This window comes from Schistocerca nitens, chromosome 3, assembly GCF_023898315.1.
Source record: "Schistocerca nitens isolate TAMUIC-IGC-003100 chromosome 3, iqSchNite1.1, whole genome shotgun sequence".
Classification (NCBI taxonomy): Eukaryota; Metazoa; Arthropoda; class Insecta; order Orthoptera; family Acrididae; genus Schistocerca; species Schistocerca nitens.
Window position 1 is genome coordinate 805,841,774 of NC_064616.1, and position 22,443 is coordinate 805,864,216.

A 22,443-nucleotide genomic window follows, 5' to 3' on the forward strand; every position below is an offset into this window, starting at 1 on the left:
GGCAGACGCTCTATCCATCTGAGCCACCGAGGACACAGAGGATAGCGCGACTGCAGGGATTTATCTTTGGCACTCCTCCCGCGAAACCCACATTCTCAAAGTATTGTCCCGCACTACATTCGTAGTGCCCCCGCCCGCCCATTATACTCAATACTCGCGGCTCGTTGCCGATTCCCGCCCGCCCATTATACTCAATACTCGCGGCTCGTTGCCGATTCCCGTAAGAGTCCGAAAGAACAGATACCATCTTAGTAAATATATAACCTAAGGACATCACACACATCTATGCCCGAGGCAAGATTCGAACCTGTGACCGTAGGAGCAGCGCGGTTCTGGACGAAAGCGCCTAGAACCGCTCGGCCACAGCGGCCGGCCCCTGGACATAGGGACTGGCACATATTGTCCACAGCTGGCAAGTCTTCAAGCACAGAATCGCAGTTGGGCTCTTATTCAGGAGGATACCGGGTTCAAATCCCCACGTAGCCATCCATATTTTGATTTTCAGTAATCAATTCAGGCGATTGTCACGTAAATTCCTTTTGGAAAGGAGTCACGAGATTTCCTTCAAATCCGAGCTTCTACTATATCTCTAGTGACTGTTTCGTTGACGCGGCATAAAACTCTCTAACACTCTTTCCTTCCTCTTTTTAAATCAAAAAGTTGTAATTGGGTATTGTCCAAGTTATCGTGAATAGATATGCCTTTTTTTCCCTGCGGAAGTAGAAGTCCGTCAGTTCTCTACCAAGATGCATAGCAGTGGAACTGGACGAAACAGTAAGATGCACTGGGCGTGAAACTGGTCACTGGACACGCCTGAGGCTTCATAAATGATAAGATACACTCAGTAATTTCCTCACGTAACCTTTAAGAGACTAAACTGTAGGAGGTAATGGAACTATCGATGCTGTTTATGATTTGCATTAAAAAAGTTGCTCCAGACCGATGATAGTAAGTTGGTCGCGGGATATCTTCTCACTACTGCCTAGAAGTTTAAAAATCTGCGTTTAACGAAGTTCCACAGAGTCGGAATGCATCGGTAATTACTTTATCATTGCCACATAAACTGTTGACCATTGCTCGACATTGAAGTAAAAATAATTTTCGACACATACTTTGAATACTTTGATTTCAGTTTAACAGATATGGAAAGCCTGTACAAACGACCAGAGACTAGTGATAAAATTTATAAATAACACGAAATAACACGAATCGCTGATTAAAGAGATATGTTGTTCTTATTGATGTAAAGGAAACGACCAATTAAGAGTGTCTGGCGCCACCTGTCACTGCAGCAAATCTATCCTGTATCAGTTGTTATCATGTAAAATTTTATCATAATCGGTTCTATCATCAGCTCTCGGTATAACTCCTACGTAAGTTTTATCTTAGCGTTGTCGGAGTTGCACAGAAAGAGACAAGTATCGGATTCATAGGCAGAATGGACAAGGAAGGATGATTAGCGTATAACGACCCGTCGACGACGAGGTCATTAGAGATAGAACACAAACTCGGTTTAGAAAAGGATGGGGGAATGGAGGGGCGATGACAGAACAAGGTGGACGATCTGTAACTCTGAACTCAGCAAACAGCCCACCCCCCCCTCTCCATCCAGGTGTCTCATATATAATACACTACTGGCCATTAAAATTGCTACACCAAGAAGAAATGTAGATGATAAACGGGTATTCATTGGACAAATATATTATACTAGAATTGACATGTGATTACATTTTCACGTAATTTGGGCGCATAGATCCTGAGAAATCAGTACCCAGAACAACCACCTCTGGCCGTAATAACGGCCTCGATACGCTTGGGCATTGAGTCAAACAGAGCTTGGATGGCGTGTAAAGGTACAGCTGCCCATGCAGCTTCAACACGATACCACAGTTCATCAAGAGTACTAACTGGCGTATTGAGACGAACCAGTTGCTCGGCCACCATTGACCAGACGTTTTAAATTGGTGAGAGATCTGGAGAATGTGCTAGCCTGGGCAGCAGTCGAACATTTTCTGTTTCCAGAAAGGCCGGTACATGACCTGCAATATGCGGTCGTGCGTTATCCTGCTGAAATGTAGGGTTTCGCAGGGATCGAAAGAAGGGTAGAGCCACGGGTCGTATCACATCTGAAATGTAACGCCCACTGTTCAAAGTGCCGTCAGTGCGAACAAGAAGTGACCGAGACGTGTAACCAATGGCACCCCATACCATCACGCCGGGTGATACGCCAGTATGGCAATGACGAATACACACTTCCAATGTGCGTTCACCGCGATGTCGCCAAACACGGATGCGACCATCATGATGCTGTAAACAGAACCTGGATTCATCCGAAAAAAGTGGCGTTTTGCCATTCGTGCACCCAGGTTCGTCGTAGAGTACACCATCACAGGCGCTCCTGTCTGTGATGCAACGTCAAGGGTAACCGCAGCCATAGTCACCGAGCTGACAGTCCATGCTGCTGCAAATTTCGTCGAACTGTTTGTGCAAAAGGGTGTTATCTTGCAAACGTCCCCATCTGTTGACTCAAGGATTGAGACGTGGCTGCACGATCCGTTACAGCCATGCGGACAAGATGCCTGTCATCTCAACTTTTAGTGATACGAGGCCGTTGGGATGCAGCACGGCGTTCCGTATTACTCTCCTGAACCCACCGATTCCATATTCTGCTAACAGTCATTGGATCTCGACCAACGCGAGCAGCAATGTCGCGTTACGATAAACCACAATCGCGATAGGCTACAATCCGACCTTTATCCCCGGCCGGAGTGGTCGTGCTGTTCTAGGCGCTAAAGTCTGGAGCCGAGCGACCGCTACGGTCGCACGTTCGAATCCTGCCTCGGGCATGGATGTGTGTGATGTCCTTCAGTTAGGTAGGTTTAATGAGATCTAAGTTCTAGGCGACTGATGACCTCAGAAGTTAAGTCGCATAGTGCTCAGAGCCATTTGAACCATTTTGAACCGACCTTTATCAAAGTCGGAAATGTGATGGTACGCATTTCTCCTCCTTACACGAGGCATCATCACGAAGTTTCACCAGGCAACGCCGGTCAACTGCTGTTTGTGTATGAGAAGTCGGTTGGAAACTTTCCTCATGTCAGCACGTTTTAGGTGTCACCACCGGCGCCAACCTTGCGTGAATGCTCTGAAAATCTAATCATTTGCATATCACAGCATCTTCTTCCTGTCGGTTAAATTTCGCGTCTGTAGCACGTCACCTTCGTGGTGTAGCAGTTTTAATGGCCAGTAGTGTATTATCTCCATTGTGAGTACGTGCTTGGCCATCACGGGGCCTCAGCCATTGCAGCGCTTCGAGTCTACCCTTCCACTATTCTTTTTTTCCGTTCTGCCTTTCCATTGGATGGTCTTCTTGGTGCCTATTGTGTTTTTGGTACTAGACTCTCGTTTCCTTCCATTCTGTTATTCTACAGTGTTTCATTGTTAACTATTTGGTCCCCATTGTCTGGTTTGACCTGTTGTTTCTCTTCCAAATTTTACAGAAGTGCAGATAGTGCAGGGAAGGTCGCGAAATGTGACGTATATTCCACCTTCTGTGCCTTTTTCTCTTTGCAAAAGTACTACCCCCAAAACAGTAGCCATTTGGTTGTGGGGGTGGAGAGGGGTGTAGGGGGTAGTCAAGTACCTGCACGATGGTAGCCCCCTGACCACGCAAGTTTGTGCGTGAGCTGAAATCTCCCCACCCATGCCAAGAAGAGTGTGTCTGACGTGGCTGGAGCTTGGGGCCTCTGGGCAACGGTTTGCTGGCCAGGTAACCGTTGCTATGGCTGTGTGGCGTGTGGCGCAGTCGTTCGGAGTGGGTGGCACCATGGTGGAAGCTTCACACATGAAGCAAATTAAATTTTCTTCCACTAGTAGCTGCACGGGTCCAGCAGTCTCTTCTGAAGGAAAGGGCTACTACATCGCGGAGTGATATGACCCCTCTCGTGGCTACGTTGTAGTAGGAACATAGGACCAAAAGTCAAGGCGAGAACTACGTTCAGCAATACTCAGTTTGTTCTAGTACCAACGGGGATTTCATTCTGTCTACAAAGCCACATTTTTTAGATGAAAACCTCGAAGACAGATTTGGGGAAGTAGCTGCGATTTCAAAAATGAGAAGTGGCTCTGTTCTCATTAAAACGGCTTTCCCTGCTCAGCTACGTGCGTTGCTCGACTGTGAGAATCACGGTGACATTCCTGTAACGATAATTCCCTATAACGGTCTTAGTATGGTACAGGTTGTCTTCTACTGCGATTTCCTTTTATACACAGATGACGACCTGCATTCTAATTTGGAGCAACGGGGTATGCATTTTGTTCATTGTGTCCAGTGGTGAACAAAGGGACAACGGGGTTCATACTGGTGCCTGTATCTTGGACTTTGAAGGCAACTCATTGACTGAAAACGTAGAGCTGATTGTGTATCAGTGCGATGTGAAATCGTATGTTCCCATCCCAGCCCCGGGTGTATGATATTTCCCAACCGGGGCAAAAACGTGATAGTGCCCCCCCCCCCTCCCGACCATCCATCGTTTGAGATAGGACGTCAAAACTATTAAAAAAATCGATTTTTCAAAAAATGTCCATTTTGTAGCGCACATCTTTCTGAAGATTTTGACATGTAAAAAATATAATTTCGAGGAAATGTACGACATGTTATTTGGTGTTGAGTGCACCAAAGTGCAATGCCACGCCTCTTCACACAACATTCTTCTATCGCACGTCATTGTATTTCGCTCTGTGGAATTCAAACGTGGATACCTTGTAATGGAAGCCATCAAACCTGTATTCAGGACAGTGGATATTAAAATGTCCTGTGGAACCCGTCCTGCTCCCGGTTTTACATCCTATCCCCCTCTAAAAAAAAAAAAACAAAAAACCCACAATGATTACTGGGTGGGATTATTTGTGACCGGGAGAGTAAGAACTCTTCGGAAAATTTGCACTCTTTGCCTATTTGCTAATAACTTTCTCTTTTGTGTGACATAAAATTAAATATAGGAAAAGTAAAGAAAAGAGACAAGCAAGGCCGTACACATTTCGTCAATCCTTAGGTCCCAGCATTTTCTTCTCCCTGATCTTGCTGCAGCTTTACACGGCGTGCTGGACTTTACACGGCGTGCTTTCCAGAATCAAAATGTCGTCGTCTAATACTGAAGAAGCTGTTAATACGAATATTACCCTAGACGTGTGGTTTGTCGATTTGACTGCGTCTGTTTTGTCACTGTCTGCTAGATAAAACGAAGTAGGTCTTTCTAATATTGCAGCAATTGTAACACATGCCAAATAAGCGAGACTATTTTGACTAGTTTCACATTTCATTCATACGCTCCAATTTACCAAGGATGAGATCGAAAAGTAGTAGTACGAAATTTTTTTATAGATTCCGAATCGTCATATTCTTTCATATAATTTGTGTGATGTCCCTGTTTCTTGCCTTTCCTCGTTCTTACAAACAATCTTGTCATCACTAATTCTGTAACTATTCCTACCATTGTCAAAACTTATTCTCCAGTTAACTTCACTAACCCTGCCAGAATCACCAGTTTAGTTATCGCGCGTTTATTCTCCGGTTAGGCTGTATTACATGTTCGAACAACGCTTTTCCGTGCTATTCCGAGAATAGAACTTAAGCGGCTGGTAACCGGGAACTGTGCAACTGGCCCTTAGTAGTTTAGCGATCTGGGTTTTCTTGGATACACCAAGAAGATAATATGTAAAATTTCTTGCCAGTTATTCCTGTTAGTCGTTTATTTCCAGTCTGGTAGTCTGAATATATGGATTTCGCTAATAATTATAACAATGCTTTTCATTCGCACATCGAATCGCCACGTAAACAAACAGCGGCTTGCATTCACCCGTTCGGGTTTATTCGGTTGAGCTCGTATAGCCCCGTCCCCCTTTGCCTGTGGGAAAGTTTTTTATTTCTAAATGCGACGGGGATTCCCCTGGCAGAGACATCACGTTCACTGTGCACGAATTCAAAAATAAACTTGTGATTCTTTCAGTAATCAACTTAGAATGTGTTAAAAAAATGTTGAAAAACCAACAGGGATTCGTTTCAAAATCATATGAATAATCAATAGACCAACGTGCACTGGATGCTATGCACCTTGTGAAACAAGTTTTTTCTTCAAGAATATGAATCCGGCGCCCCTTGAAATTGCAGGGTTTGCAACCCCTAGACCCAGGCCTGTCCCCTTCCATGCAGTGCTACAACTGCATGAGATTTGGGCAGATGTCTTCACGTTTCAATGCCAACCCAATCTGTAGGGATTGTGGGCGTCCATTGCACACAAATGCTCCTCCTGCACCTCTCCCTCCCCTCTCCCAATCTGTGACAACTGAGAGGAGTGCCATTCCCCATGTTATATGGACTGAACTGTCTTTCAAAGTGAAAAGTAAATCCAAGAATACAAGACTTTTGACCAACTCACATATCAAGATGCCAAAAAGATATATCGTATCGTCGCTCCCCATGTCTTCTAGATCAGGCCCAATCCCCTGATGCTGGGGGCCCCTCGTTCTAGTGCTTCCCCCACACTCCCTTTGAGGGCGCTGACTCCCCAAACCCCAGCAGGAAAAGCAATGCCCTCCTCCGGCATCTCTTCCCAGGAAGGGGCCTCTCAGGCCACTCTCTTTGCAGTAATCTGCTGATCTGCAGCCAAATGCCAGCAAGTGGCAGAAGAAGCCATGGGCTGCAGGTCGTAGGACTTTGCATTGCCCCTTTTTCCCAAAATCTGAGAACATGAAGGTATCAATGTGGCTGTCCAGAGCACAACTGCAGCCATTTTATCGGCAGCTGACTTAACGATCCTCTATTCCTCAGGACCTCCCTGTCGAAAGACAGGCACCCCCAAAATCGCCATGGGCATTAGAGATCACAGATTGACTCTCTAATGCCACAAGCAACATCTGTTGATGGAGCACCCCATTGCCTTCAAACAGCTCGGTGCTCGGATCTGTCCCCTCATAAAACGACAGAATCGAGAATGCTGGGAACAATATGTTGCGACCATTGGACAGTGTACTATACCCTCGCAGCTTTGGGCAAGGATTCGACGCCATTATAAACACCAGTCCCCCACAGGAGTGACTGGTGTCTCTCTGAATGTTGTTGTCTACACTGACCCATGCACGGTCACTGAACATTTTGCTTTGAAGTATGCTCGAGCCTCTGTGTCTGAGAATTATCAGCCCACATTTCATATCCTCAAACAGAAGGTGCAGCAGATTCATTTACCTTTTACTACACGTCACTTTGAGCCATATAAATCTCCGTCCAGTGGCTGGGAATTCACAGCTTCAGGACGAGACTGCATCCACAGCCAAATGCTCAAAAATCTATCAGTTGACTGCCAGCGACATATTCTTGGCATTTTCTACCATATCTGGAGCGAGGGCGAGTTCCCATCTCCGTGGCGAGCAAGAGTGGGCGTCCCAGCACTGAAATTGGGTAAACACCCCCTTGTGATGGACAGCTATCGCCAAATTAGTCTTACTAATGTTCTCTGCAAGTTGCTCGAACGTATGCTGAACTGGTGGCTGTGTTGGTACCTAGAGTCTCGGAGGCTTTGGCTGCATCCAAGGGCGGTTTTGATCAGGTACATTCTACAACTGACAATTTGGTGTTCCTAGAGTCTGCCATATGGTCAGCTTTTGCCCAACCGTCAACAACTTAGTGCTGCCTTCTTCGACTTCCAAAAGGTTTATGACACCACATGGCATCATCACATTCCCGTTACCCTCCATGAGCGATTTCTCTTGGACCTGCTCCAGATTTTTGTCCAGAACTTCTCCTCACACTGAACATTCAGAGTTCAAGTTGATACTTCCCACAGTACCCCCATATACAAGACATGGGGGTCCTGCAGGGCTCTGTATTGAATGTTTCCCTTTTTCTAGTGGCATCCAATGGTTTAGCTGCAGCTGTGGGATCTACAGTGTCACCCTTATTGTATGCTGACGATTTTTGAATTTGCTATTGCTCCTCAACTGTGAATGTTGCTGAACATCAACTAAAGGGTGGCATAGGCTCTCACCTACAGCTACTGCCCATAAACATCAAAAATTCTAGCTCGATGACCAATTGCTCAATTTGGTGGAGTCTTATCACTTTTTGGGACTGACCTTTGGTGTCCAGTTGACATGGCTTCCCCATCTTCGCCAACTTAAGGGAACACGCTGGCCACATCTTAATACGCTTCACAGCCTCAGTGTGTTCTGGTTTCTATGAACAAACTACAAGCAACAAAGGGGACCACGACCATGTTGCAGTCTTCCCTTCATCCTTCTCACAGGGACTCTACTGTTTAATGGCAGCTTCACATTGGCTACACTTTGGTGACCCATGGTCACATCCTCCAGCATGAGGACCCATCACACTGTCAGTGTGAGGTTCATCTGAGGGTGACCCACATCCTACTGGACTGCCCAATTTTTCCACCATAGGGCAAAACCTTAATCTTGCTTACTGGCTGCCTCTGGTGCCAGTGAACGACGCAGAAGTGGCTGATCTATGTGAGTTATGGCACATTGGCTTTTGTGGCCGCTTGAGGGATTAGAGAGCTGTCCTGTCGTCTGCTCTGACCCAGGGGGTCCATTGCTGCCATTTCTCAGTGGTCCAGCCTTACTCCTGCTGTTCCCATCTTCTTAATTCTTCTTATTCATTCAAATCTGTCGTTAGTTTACTGTCTCGTCGTCTTTGTTCTCTTTACTGAAATTTTATCAACTTCTCCATATTGATAGTTTCATTGTATAATGGGTGGTGTAGAACACCAGCTGGATGCAGGTGGTACATCTTCTGTTGCAGAACGTGTCCTGGGGTCCTCTCACTGCGTTGCAACTCTCCCATCTTCACCCTTTTACCCCTGTCCCACTTCTACATTATTCTCTTGGTTCTCAAATACAGTCGGGTTCATCGGGATTTATCCTTTGCGTCCTTCCTCTCTGGGGACTATTCCTGGCTTGAGACACACAGGATTGAGGGATTGACGAGCTCGTAGTTTGGTCCCTTTGACCCCATCCATCCATCCATCCATCCATCCGTCCGTCCACCCTCCCACCCACCCACCCAAAAACCGGATGTGGAGATTGCTTAGTTTGAAAGTGATGATTACGACGCTCCTGATTTAAATTTCCTGCCTAGTACAAGTCTGACTCATAGTTCGCTGTGCGCCTTCGTAGAGTACAGACGTGGAAGAGCAGTGCTTTCCTGTTTACTTTATGTGTGGTTTAGACGTAAAATCTCGCTTCCTCTTTCTAAAGTTAACGACTCACTGTCACCAAGGACAATGGCGATGGAGGTATAATGAACGTTGAACTGGACAATGATGAGTCAGTTACCAACAACAGAATTAAGCGCTATGATAGTGGATGGTTTAAATATTGTGAACAGAGTCAACAATATTCCAGCACAAGATGAAGACATCGAGATGAGAATTGCTGAGAAGAACTCAAAGAAGCGATCAATGAACGACAGCGACAACGTGCAGCAAAGGAGCAAGCCCGAAAAAATGCACGTGTAGGTGCAGAAAAACAGAGCAGTGGCATTCTGTTGATACTGCTAGTCATCACGTACAAGCTGCAGCAGTTCATGCAGACCAGGTCGATGGCAGAGCCAAATTGTGCAGCAAATAAATGTGAACGCAGATCTGATGTTGGGCCGGCCGCGGTGGCCGAGCGGTTCTAGGCGCTTCAGTGCGGAACCGTGCGACTGCTACGGTCGCAGGTTCGAATCCTACCTCGGGCATGTATGTATGTGATGTCCTTGGGTTAGTTAGGTTTAAGTGGTTCTAAGTTCTAGGGGACTGATGACCTCATATGTTAAGTCCCATAGGGGGGGGGCGGGGGGGGGGGGGGGGAACTGATGTTGGCTCTTTCAAGTCTTTATTGAATTGCAGGATAACATTGGGGGTCGTTTACACCCAATGTCCGTGGGTAAGCAATACGTTGCGAGTGCAAAGTCATCAAGACATATAAAATAAACATTTCGCAAGACCGCAAACTGTACAAACGTAGAAACTTGCTCTGGTAAAGCTGCAAACTGTTTAGTTCGGAGGCCAATACTTCGCAATAATAATATGGAGGCTTGTCTCTTCTTCATGAAAAACGAAATATCACGTCATCCAAGCTGTGGACGTCCCTGTTGTATGAAGAAGAAATTTTGGACCCTACTGGGTGCGGAATGCCCGTAATAAAAGTGAAACGCTACGCCAAAACTATAGATGTAATAGAGAATCTTTTCAGAAAGCCTATCCCAGTATGTATAATAACAGCGAAGTCGCAAAAAAGACCAGACTACGTTTCTATTTATGGAGTCACATGCCATGCGAAGCCCTTCATTGCATCCGCCTTTCAATGCCTGAACTGTCTGAGATTTAGACACGGAAGTAATAAGTGTCGTAGCAAGCCTAGATGTTTTCATTGTGGACGACTTCCTAAGGGTCTGAATGTGATCGTGATAAAGATGCGCCTCCTACGTGCATTTACTGTGACGCTCATCACAGGGCTACAGACAAAATAAGTCCAGAATTCACAAGATATTGTGAAATAAACACAAAAAGAGTAGAGTAGGACCTAACCCATCAAGAAACTATCGCGCTGGAAGCTAGACGAAGCCGTGCTACTGTTGCTGCAAGGAAATATCGTTCCTTATGCCAGCTGCCAGCAGCTTCCCCGCTGGTGTCCACCGGTCATAATGTAACAGCAGCGGAACGTCCACCCACGCATCCAACATTTGTCGCACCAGCAAACTCCCCTTCGCCGGCGACAGCCGCGGTGCGTGCACAACAGCCAGCAGCAGAAGCACATTAATACTTTGAGCGGGATACACACACTAAAGAAGCCGTCTATCACTCCGTTTATGAACCAATCCAGCGTTTTGTAAGGGAGTCAGATCCTATCTTGATGAAGATACTTATGTTTTGAGAGTCGATATGATTCTAAAGTTTCTGGTGCGGACGATTTCGACGCCAAAAAGTTTTTATTTTATTTCTCGAAATAGAAAGGCGAATGCATTACGTGTAAGGTGTGATGTCACGGCTGCTGCTGCTGCTGCAGTCGTTGTAGGTGTAAACATTCTTTCCAAATACAGGAAGCCCTTACTTGGTACAGTTAAACCACCTTGATGTTGAATAAGGATTTCTATCTCATCCTTATTATTAAACGCTGCTGAAGCAAAATGTTTGTGGGGGAAAATATTCCTGACTAATTATACGCTTGCAATATTGAACTGGAGCTGTTATATCGATTGACACCATTGCATGTTTTTGTTCCTATCGATTTAAGATAATCATAATTCCCACGTGTTATGTTCTGCTCCGCCCATGAACCATGGACCTTGCCGTTGGTGGGGAGGCTTGCGTGCCTCAACGATACAGATAGCCGTACCGTAGGTGCAACCACAAAGGAGGGGTATCTGTTGAGAGGCCAGACAAACGTGTGGTTCCTGAAGAAGGGCAGCAGCCTTTTCAGTAGTTGCAGGGGCAACAGTCTGGATGATTGACTGATCTGGCCTTGTAACACTAACCAAAACGGCCTTGCTGTTGTGGTACTGCGAACGGCTGAAAGCAAGGGGAAACTACAGCCGTAATTTTCCCCGAGGGCATGCAGCTTTACTGTATGGTTAAATGATGATGGCGTCCTCTTGGGTAAAACATTCCGGAGGTAAAATAGTCCCCCATTCGGATCTCCGGGCGGGGACTACTCAAGAGGACGTCGTTATCAGGAGAAAGAAAACTGGCGTTCTACGGATCGGAGCGTGGAATGTCAGATCCCTTAATCGGGCAGGTAGGTTAGAAAATTTAAAAAGGGAAATGGATAAGTTAAAGTTAGATATAATGCGAATTAGTGAAGTTCGGTGGCAGGAGGAATAAGACTTCTGGTCAGGTGACTACAGGGTTATAAACACAAAATCAAATAGGGGTAATGCAGGAGTAGGTTTAATAATGAATCAAAAAATTAAAGGTGCGGGTAAGCTACTACAAACAGCATAGTGAACGTATTATAGTGGCCAAGATAGACACGAAGCCCATGCCTACTACAGTAGTACAAGTTTATATGCCAACTAGCTCTGCAGATGACGAAGAAATTGAAGAAATGTATGATGAGATAAAAGAGATCATTCAGGTAGTGAAGGGAGACGAAAATTTAATAGTCATGGGTGACTGGAATTCGAGAGTAGGAAAAGGGAGAGAAGGAAACATAGTAGGTGAATATGGATTGGGGCTAAAAAATGAAAGAGGAAGCCGCCTGGTAGAATTTTGCACAGAGCATAACTAAATCATAGCTAACACTTGGTTCAAGAATCATAAAAGAAGGTTGTATACATGGAAGAATCCTGGAGATACTAAAAGGTATCAGATAGATCATATAATGGTAAGACAGAGATTTAGGAACCAGGTTTTAAATTGTAGGACATTTCCAGGGGCAGATGAGGACTCTGACCACAATCTATTGGTTATGAACTGTAGATTAAAACTGAAGAAATTGCAAAAAAGTGGGAATTTAAGGAGATGAGACCTGGATAAACTGAAAGAACCAGAGGTTGTAGAGTGTTTCAGGGAGAGCATAAGGGAACAATTCACAGGAATGGGGGAAAGAAATACAGTAGAAGAAGAATGGGTAGCTCTGAGGGATGAAGTAGTGAAGGCAGCAGAGGATCAAGTAGGTAAAAAGACGAGGGCTAGTAGAAATCCTTGGGTAACAGAAGAAATATTGAATTTAATTGATGAAAGGAGAAAATATAAAAATGCAGTAAATGAAGCAGGCAAAAAGGAATACAAACGTCTCAAAAATGAGATCGACAGAAAGTGCAAAATGGCTAAGCAGGCATGGCTAGAGGACAAATGTAAGGATGTAGAGGCTTGTCTCACTAGGGGTAAGATAGATACAGCCTACAGGAAAATTAAAGAGACCTTTGGAGAAAAGAGTGCCGCTTGTATGAATATCAAGAGCTCAGATGGAAACCCAGTTCTAAGCAAAGAGGGGAAAGCAGAAATGTGGAAGGAGTATATAGAGGGTCTATACAAGGGCGATGTACTTGAGGACAATATTATGGAAATGGAAGAGGATGTAGATGAAGATGAAATGGGAGATACGATGCTGCGTGAAGAGTTTGATAGAGCACTGAAAGACCTGAGTCGCAAAAAAGCTCCGGGAGTAGACATTCCATTAGAACTACTGATGGCCTTGGGAGAGCCAGTCATGACAAAACTCTACCATCTGGTGAGCAAGATGTACGAGACAGGCGAAATACCCTGACTTCAAGAAGAATATAATAATTCCAATCCCAAAGAAAGCAGGTCTTGACAGATGTGAAAATTACCGAACTATCAGTTTAATAAGTCACAGCTGCAAAATACTAATGCGAATTATTTACAGACGAATGGAAAAACTGGTAGAAGCCGACCTCGGGGAAGATCAGTTTGGATTCCGTAGAAATGTTGGAACACGTGAGGCAATACTAACCATACTACTTATCTTAGAAGAAAGATTAAGGAAAGGCAAACCTCCGTTTCTAGCATTTGTAGACTTAGAGAAAGCTTTTGACAATGTTGACTGGAATACTCTCTTTCAAATTCTAAAGGTGGTAGGGGTAAAATACAGGGAGCCAAAGGCTATTTATAATTTGTACAGAAACCAGATGGCAGTTATAAGAGTCGAGGGGTATGAAAGGGAAGCAGTGGTTGGGAAGGGAGTGAGACAGGGTTGTAGCCTCTCCCCGATGTTATTCAATCTGTATATTGAGCAAGCAGTAAAGGAAACAAAAGAAAAATTCGGAGTAGGTATTAAAATCCAGGGAGAAGAAATAAAAACTTTGAGGTTCGCCGATGACATTGTAATTCTGTCAGAGACAGCAAAGGACTTGGAAGAGCAGTTGAACGGAATGGACAGTGTCTTGAAAGCAGGGTATAAGATGAACATCAACAAAAGCAAAACGAGGATAAGGGAATGTAGTCGAATTAAGTCGGGTGATGCTGAGGGAATTAGATTAGGAAATGAGACACTTAAAGTAGTAAAGGAGTTTTGCTATTTGGGGAGCAAAATAACTGATGATGGTCGAAGTAGAGAGGATATAAAATGTAGACTGTCAATGGCAAGGAAAGCGTTTCTGAAGAAGAGAAATTTGTTATCATCGCGTATAGATTTAAATGTCAGGAAGTCGTTCCTGAAAGTATTTGTATGGAGTATAGCCATGTATGGAAGTGAACGATGGACAATAAATAGTTTGGACAAGAAGAGAATAGAAGCTTTCGAAATGTGGTGCTACAGAAGAATGTTGAAGATTAGGTGGGTAGATCACGTAACTAATGAGGAGGTATTGAATAGGATTGGGGAGAAGAGAAGTTTGTAGCACAACTTGACTAGAAGAAGGGATCGGTTGGTAGGACATGTCCTGAGGCATCAAGGGATCACAAATTTAGCATTGGAGGGCAGCGTGGAGGGTAAAAATCGTAGAGGGAGACCAAGAGATGAATACACTAAGCAGATTCAGAAGGATGTAGGTTGCAGTAGGTACTGATAGATGAAGGAGCTTGCACAGGATAGATTAGCATGGAGAGCTGCATCAAACCAGTCTCAGGACTGAAGACCACAACAACAACAACATGTTCTACTTCTGCTGCAAAGTGGTCTTCTTATGGTTGTGTTGTATTTATGCTTTATACGCATTATGCTGCTTCAGATGAAGACATACTATAATTTTCTCTTCGCAAAAGTCGGCTAGACGTTTCAGCTCGAGATGGCCAAATGTCTGAACAGTCACTGGGAGATGGATTGGATACGAAGGACCTCCACATTGTATAAAATCCGTATATAGTATGAATTAATCTGTCGTTAAGGTACGTACTGACTGACTGACATTATATCCACATGCAGATTCGACTCGTGAAATTTATCATTAGTGCTTGTTTTTATCGATTTTCTTTTGTATTTACACCAGTTGTATGTCAGTGTGGTTTACTTGCTTCGATGGCTGTACGAGGAATACTCAAATGCCAGTAAATTAAAAAAAAACATAAAAAATAAGTCTGACTCAGAGAGAGAGAGAGAGAGAGAGAGAGAGAGAGAGAGAGAGAGAGGAACACCAGTCATTGTTAGGTAAGCGTTGAAGGCCACATTTGGAACAACTGTGAGAGTGACGAAGGCTGATATACTGCTAGCGACTTGACCACTTGTTACTTGCATAAACTTCTTATATCGACAATAGTCACACTTTTCTATTGAATTACATTCACTAAAATAATTGCTATCAATGGGGAGGAATCAATGAAATGCAATGACATGTAATACGTTTAGAAATACCAAACCTACAGAGTGGTGAATAATTACTGACAAATGAAAATTTGTACCAGACAGCCGCAGTTCTTTTGGATTACGTCGTTTCACTTGTTGAAAACTGTAAAAGTAATTGAAAAAGTTTATTTACGACGGAAACGTTCGCGTAACACAAATCTCGCGGATGTGTTGTTGCGGTTCTATGGATTGTGGACAGTCTGAGATGATGATCAAGCTGTCTGCCGATGTGTTTGTAGTTTTAGAAATATTGCTGAAATTTCATTCCATAAGCGCAAATGCGTAAGTAATATCTACGTATGGATAATAAAGTTGTTCAGAACGACCAGATGTTTGTCGAGTAACAAGTGCAGTTTTAAAAACGTGAACAATCAACTCTTCTGGTGTGTACCTCCGCCCGTAAACCATGTCGCCCTCAAAAAACTGAATCTATTGGAGGAACGACATTATGACTAACACTTTCAGCTGCTGAATTAAATAACTTCATTAAGTATCGTTTTGTCTACATGTCCATCTTCAAGGACTAAAATGTATGTTCAGTCATGCACACGAATGAACGTTTGTACATAGGGAAATGCGTCAGGCTGGAACCAGACCGTCTGTGTTTCATTTTAAATACACATATACTAGTTACTCATTCGAGGGAGTGAGAGATTTTTTTCCCTTATCCTTTTTTATCTAATGCGGGTTTTGATATTCAGATGAAACATACGTACACGAAGATTGCAGAGGTTACAGCTTCCCCATAATACAATATTTTCAATTAAACGGTGTGCTGGGTTTGCGTGTGGTGTCGGGTTGATGTATTTGCTGAGTCGTGGCAAGCCATCGGTACGGAGTCTTTCCTGTTGTGCGGGAAGGGTCTGGGGAGCGCTAACCTGGAATCTTGTGATGTGCATCCCTCCAGCTCAAGGGTGGTTCCCCTCACACACTGTAAGGCATTTCCGACGGTCGCTGACCACTACCTCGCACCGTTTTGGTGAGCGAAGATGACGTACCCGGACAAACTTGGCAGGCATTTGGGCTGCAGATCTGATTTTGCGGACGACTTGGGAGCGCGATTAGGCCCGATTAGGAATTTCATCGCCGTTTCACGGTGTTGCCGAGATTCAGAAGTTATTGATCCGAGTTTTGACGTGGGAAATAGAGCACAATCTTGACTGGAGGGTGTCTAAAAAATTAGCCTGAGTGGGAGAACGAGCTTCTCCTTTCCAAGGGGAGGAAGTGCAAGTTCTCTTGCATTGATCTGAGCCACCACCTTTTTCTTTAAAGTGAAAAATTAAGAGATTGGCTCAAGTAAGTAACTTTTCGGAAGGGAGAGAAAAATGGTTTTGCAACGTGGCCTCTTGCTGGAAATATTTTTGATTTTCCGTCTGATAGGAAAACAGTCAATTTTTAGCAGTTTCCCTACAGAGGACTCGAAGGAGCGTTGTTTTAGTATTACTTTTTTCTGGACGGAGACTGATGCAAACAGAGTGATACTTTACGTGTGAGCGGGGATCGACATCCGGGACACTAGACTCTTCCAGGGGTCCTTTGGCAGGTATCTTCTGCAGTCGCTCAGGTAGCAGGCCATATTCTCACAACTCAAGTGTTGGTAAGTTCAGGCAGCGCCATGAGGCGAGACGTAATGATGATGGGGAATCATGCGTGTTTTCATTTTAAAGTAAACAGGTGTTCTTCTTGTAACTTAAGCTTTGGCAGCTGATGGCTAACTTATGACCCAGTTGCTTGGTTTTCCACCCCACCAAATCAATGCAATCATCAAGACCAGTGCGAAACCATGTACTTGATTCATTTAAATTACACGACGAGTTATTTATTTGATTATTTTCTTCCCTTCCCTGCGGAGTTTGCCACTGAGTTTTTGTCAGTTGCATTAATTATACAGATTTTTTGTTCAGACCTCCACTCATCTCCATTAACCATTACATTTGCTAATCATATGCTGTTTCCCCTGTCGAATGTTTTATTATAAACGATGATCTAACTAATCTGCCTTTCAATTCTATATATAGAGATGAACATCTTTATTTCCTTTAGCACTGCTAGTCTCCACGACTGCCAGACCCACAATTCATTTGTCAGGGCCAATTCGTTTCAATCCATTTCTGTTGCGCCCAGTTTATCAAATATATCTGAGTCGAAATGGAGGGCGGCGATCTGCGTATCAGATCTAAAGCACTGTTTATGTTTAGTCATATCCCAGTGGCACCTTACACCACATTCGGGTACCTGAAGATGTCAGGTAGACTAAACCATAAGTGAATGAAGTTACTTAATTCAGCAGCTGAAGGTGTTAATCACAATGCATATCCTGAAATATATCACAGGTGTGGAACGCTGCTTGTCAAAAGTCTTCCATAAATCCATTGGCTTTGGATCTAGAGATTGTTGTATTCGTGGCATTAGCCAAAAAGTGCCACTTCTGTCTCTGTGGCGGGCATTATGTACGTGATTCCTGGAATGAACACCAAAGTCATCAATCATAGAAATAAAAGAAAGGTACGTTGGGGTTAAACGTAGAGGTATTTCGAGGCGTGTGGGCGAAGGAGGATGGCCTCTTTTGAGATAGTATTCTGGAAATCAACTGAAGTAGCTTAGGCTACCATGAAAACATAAATTTAATGCCTGGACCGGGGTTTGAATCTTGCTCATGCTGAGTGCGAGTCCAGCATTCTAACCATGGAATCATTTCGCGTGATTGTGCAATCACGATTGCAAACAGTCGATATCTAGTTGTCAAAAAGAAAGCTTGCAGTAATTCTGGTATCACATCACTCATAAATAAATTTTCTCAGCGAAGGATGTTGTTTATAAGACAAGACTCAACCAGATGGTCATTCACAATGCCACCTTACGCAGTTACTGTAAGTCTATCTTCGAGGTCTCACAAGGAGAGGCCAGACTCTGCGACCTACATATTTCGACGAGTTCCGTATACTAGACGGAGGTCACACGGAAGAAACGCCTGTGAAAAGGTTTAGGCCACTACACTTTCGTTTTTGAAAATAAAAATTGGTTCAGAGGCCATGAGGCTGAATTCGTTTCGGACCAGATGGGATCGCTGGAATACTCCAAAATAAAGAAACTTTATTTATACTTATCAGGCCTGCAACCTATTTGTTTCCGCGAAATGGAAGATTTAGTTCGAATGGTTCTGAGCACTATGGGACTTAACATCTGAGGTCATCAGTCCCCTAGAACTTAGAACTACTTAAACCTAACTAACCTAAGGACATCACAAACATCCATGCCCGAGGCAGGATTCGAACCTGCGACCGTAGCGGTCGCGCGATTCCAGACTGAAGCGCCTAGAACCGCTCGGCCACACCGGCCGGCGAAGATTTAGTGACATCGATCGGTTGCAGATATACTTAAGAAGGAAAGCCGTAAATTCTTGTAGTGGCAAAGCGGTGAGAGCCCATCATTCAGGTCGCAGTCAAGTTGACAAAGCCCTTAGATTCGAATCGCACATTTTGCAATATTTTTTGCCATCTGTGAAGGGAATAGAAGCTGTCGCGAAGTCTGTATGTGGTTATATACAAGGAAAAATTTGAATGGCGAGAACCTAGTCTGTTTTTCACAATACCATGTTTTGTAGAAGGGTAAAAGCCAAAATTCGGTGACAGTGAATAGTCCCTAACTTTGTGACTGAAAGGAAGCGGTAATGGTAGCTGTCAAAGGGGTTTTGCCACTAATGGTGCCACATATTCTGCCTCATGAAATAAAAAGTGTAACTTTTGACATAAGTTGCAGTATCACAGTGAAGCAAACTCCAGTGACCAGCACGATGCTTCAAGACTTATTACCTTAACCTTCTGCACGCCTCACCTAAAGCTGAACATGAAAAGGCTCAAAAATATTTATGATCATAAATTAAAATGTCATTGAGTGACTGGTAGCACCTATTTGTAGCTAAGTAAAGCTATCGTTAATCCGAAGATTGGTTTGAACACTACACTGCTTTACTTGACATGGTCCAATTGAAGGTGGTATGCCACTGTCTTTCCCCATGATTCGAAATGCCGTTCGTAGTCAGTTAGATAGAAACCTGCAGATTAACATGGGTCACGAGGCAAATTCAGTTTCGGACCGGACGGAATAGCTGGAATACTTATTCATATCAGGCTCGCAACCTAATTGTTTCCGAGACATCGAAGATTGAGTTTGATCGGTTGTGTGTAACTTGGCATTTTTCACATCACAGAACAATAACCTAGGACCGACACAGCTTTGAACCCGTGACCTTTCGGCTTGTGGACTGGCACTTAACAACACACGTAATCGATTGATAATCACAGTATTAAAAAATATCTACAACGAATAAGTCTAATAAAACGTTTCAATTCTGAAATGTTTTATATGGACCTTTTTTTCACTATATACACTCACAGAGTTCAGCTTGTCGCATTTTCCACATACAGTCAACGTTTTCGTCGAATCACGAGAAACGAGTGACAGTGGCTGTATTTAGAGAGCGAATATATGCTGATGTATTCCCGTAACTGGTGTGTCATTTCTGGACTGGAGAGATTCAAGCTTCGGAAATGTGAGGTATGTCGCGCAGGTATCACGGATCTCATTTCTCGCGTTCCACACGAAAGCCGCAGATACTGCCGTCGCGTCTGTTATACAGCGCCAGCGCGCCAGACGATATAAAACGGCGTGCAGCTGAGGCGGTCGTGGCGCGACTGACAGTTTGCTAGCGTATCTCCGAGGGCCACGCGCGGATTTGTGGTGGGTTGTGCAACCTCCGTCCGAGAACACGGCGCTCAGCTGGACAGCGGCGAGTGTGTCTGCAGAGATCGTGCGCGCAGCACGTCACATCGCGTAGCTCTGTCCTGCCGCAAGGTAAGCAGCTGTTCATTGTGGCGGAGCGCCAGTTTCTGCACGGCCTTACGCCGCGTTTATTCTTCAGCCTTCTGTACGTGCACATACCGGCCTGTGACACTATGGAGCTATCCAGTGTAACAGCGAAGCTATCGCTCCCTCCCCCTCCCCCCCCCCCGCCCCACTCAACCAACCGGTCCACTCCCCTACGTCCTTCCGTTACTCCCTTCATTGTGGAATCATCGAGGGACACGCTATTCCCTATGAATGATCTCTGACTTCCTTTTACTACTCCCCTGGGTAATGGTTGGTCTTATCGACTACCGGTTTGTTGATACGTCTAATTCTTTTGTGATGAAAAGAAAAAAAATGGCTCTGAGCACTATGGGACTCAACTTCTGAGGTCATTAGTCCCCTAGAACTTAGAACTAATTAAACCTAACTAACCTAAGGACATCACAAACATCCATGCCCGAGGCAGGATTCGAATCTGCGACCGTAGCGGTCTTGCGGTTCCAGACTGCAGCGCCTTTAACCGCACGGCCACTTCGGCCGGCTTTGTGATGAAAAGGCTTCGAACGAGACACGGACGGAAGTTGTCTTACAAATCCGTTTCTCTCGTAAAATAGTCATTTAGCATTGTTGGTTGGGGGGGGGGGGGGGCAGCGACGTTAACACCTCTCTTTTTGTTTTTCCGCTGAGATTTGTTCACGAACGTTAACGTAAGTCTACTTCATATATAAATGACCTAGTAGATAGTGTCGGAAGTTCCATGCGGCTTTTCGCGGATGATGCTGTAGTTCAAATGGTTCAAATGGCTCTGAGCACTATGGGACTTAACATTTGAGGTCATCAGTCCCCTAGAACTTAGAACTACTTTAACCTAGCTAACCTAAGGACATCACACACGCCCATGCCCGAGGCAGGATTCGAACCTGCGGCCGTAACGGTCACGCGGTTCCAGACTATAGCGCCTAGAACCGCTCGGCCACTCCGGCCGGCGATGCTGTAGTATACAGAGAAGTTTCAGCATTAGAAAATTGCAGCGAAATGCAGGAAGATCTGCAGCGGATAGGCACTTAGTGCAGGGAGTGGTAACTGACCCTTAACATAGACAAATGTAATGTACTGCGAATACATAAAAGAAGGATCCTTTATTGTATGATTATATGATAGCGGAACAAACACTGGTAGCAGTTACTTCTGTAAAATATCTGGGAGTATGCGTACGGAACGATTTGAAGTGGAATGATCATATAAAATTAATTGTTGGTAAGGCGGCTGCCAGGTTGAGATTCATTGGGAGAGAAAATGTAGTCCATCAACAAAGGAGGTGGCTTACAAAACACTCGTTCGACCTATACTTGAGTATTGTTCATCATTGTGGGATTGACGGAGGAGATAGAGAAGATCCAAAGAAGAGCGGCGCGTTTCGTCACAGGGTTATTTGGTAAGCGTGATAGCGTTACGGAGATGTTTAGCAAACTCAAGTGGCGGACTCTGCAAGAGAGGCGCTCTGCGTCGCGGTGTAACTTGCTGCCCAGGTTTCGAGAGTGTGCGTTTCTGGATGAGGTATCGAATATATTGCTTCCCCCTTCTTATACCTCCCGAGGAGATCATGAATGTAAAATTAGATAGATTCGAGCGCGCACGGAGGCTTTCCGGCAGTTGTTCTTCCCGCGAACCATACGCGACTGGAACAGGAAAGGGAGGCAATGACAGTGGCACGTAAAGTGCCCTCCGCCACACACCGTTGGGTGGCTTGCGGAGTATAAATGTAGATGTAGATACATTTACGCTCTGTTGATTTCAGAATCAAGAGACTCCACTTCACCCACCTTGTAATGATTCACAAATCAATATAATCCGTAATATGTCACTTGCTGATAGCGTGACAAAACTTTAACTACAAGCATTTGGCTCTCATATCGATAACATGTAAGTTTGACGTTAATGAACGTACGTCGTCCCACTATAGCGCCACTGCCCAACGAGGGTGTCACATTATCAGAAAAGAGTACAGTTCTGGTGCGGTACGGACAACAGGTTGCCGTCTGTCAGCAGGTGGTGTCACTTTGGCATCACCACTGGTCCTCGCATCATGGGAACAAGCTCCGGGTTATTAAGCCTCTCCTAGCGGCTTGGACGACTTCCTCTCGGCTCTCTCGTCGCGAGATCCTTTTAACTAGGTTACGTATTGGGCACTGTCTTTTTAGCCATCGCCATTTGTTAAGTGGTGCTCCCCCACCACTTCGTACACATTACGCTCAACTTTTGACGGTCCGCCATTTCCTGGCGGAATGCTCTTTTTTT

General features: G+C 44.6%; 1 protein-coding gene across 4 annotated transcripts in view; it reads left to right on the forward strand.

The window, feature by feature from the left end:
• The window catches only part of LOC126248831 (sulfate transporter-like), a 531,455-nt gene that overhangs the window by 319,276 nt on the left and 189,736 nt on the right, over nucleotides 1–22,443 (forward strand). The window contains exon 1 of one of the 4 annotated variants that reach the window (XM_049950246.1): nucleotides 20,017–20,151. The exons of the other annotated variants lie outside the window; for them this stretch is intronic. The gene's annotated coding sequence lies outside the window, so the exon portion shown is untranslated. Of the gene's footprint in view, nucleotides 1–20,016; nucleotides 20,152–22,443 lie in introns of those variants that run through there. 4 annotated transcript variants of the gene reach the window in all.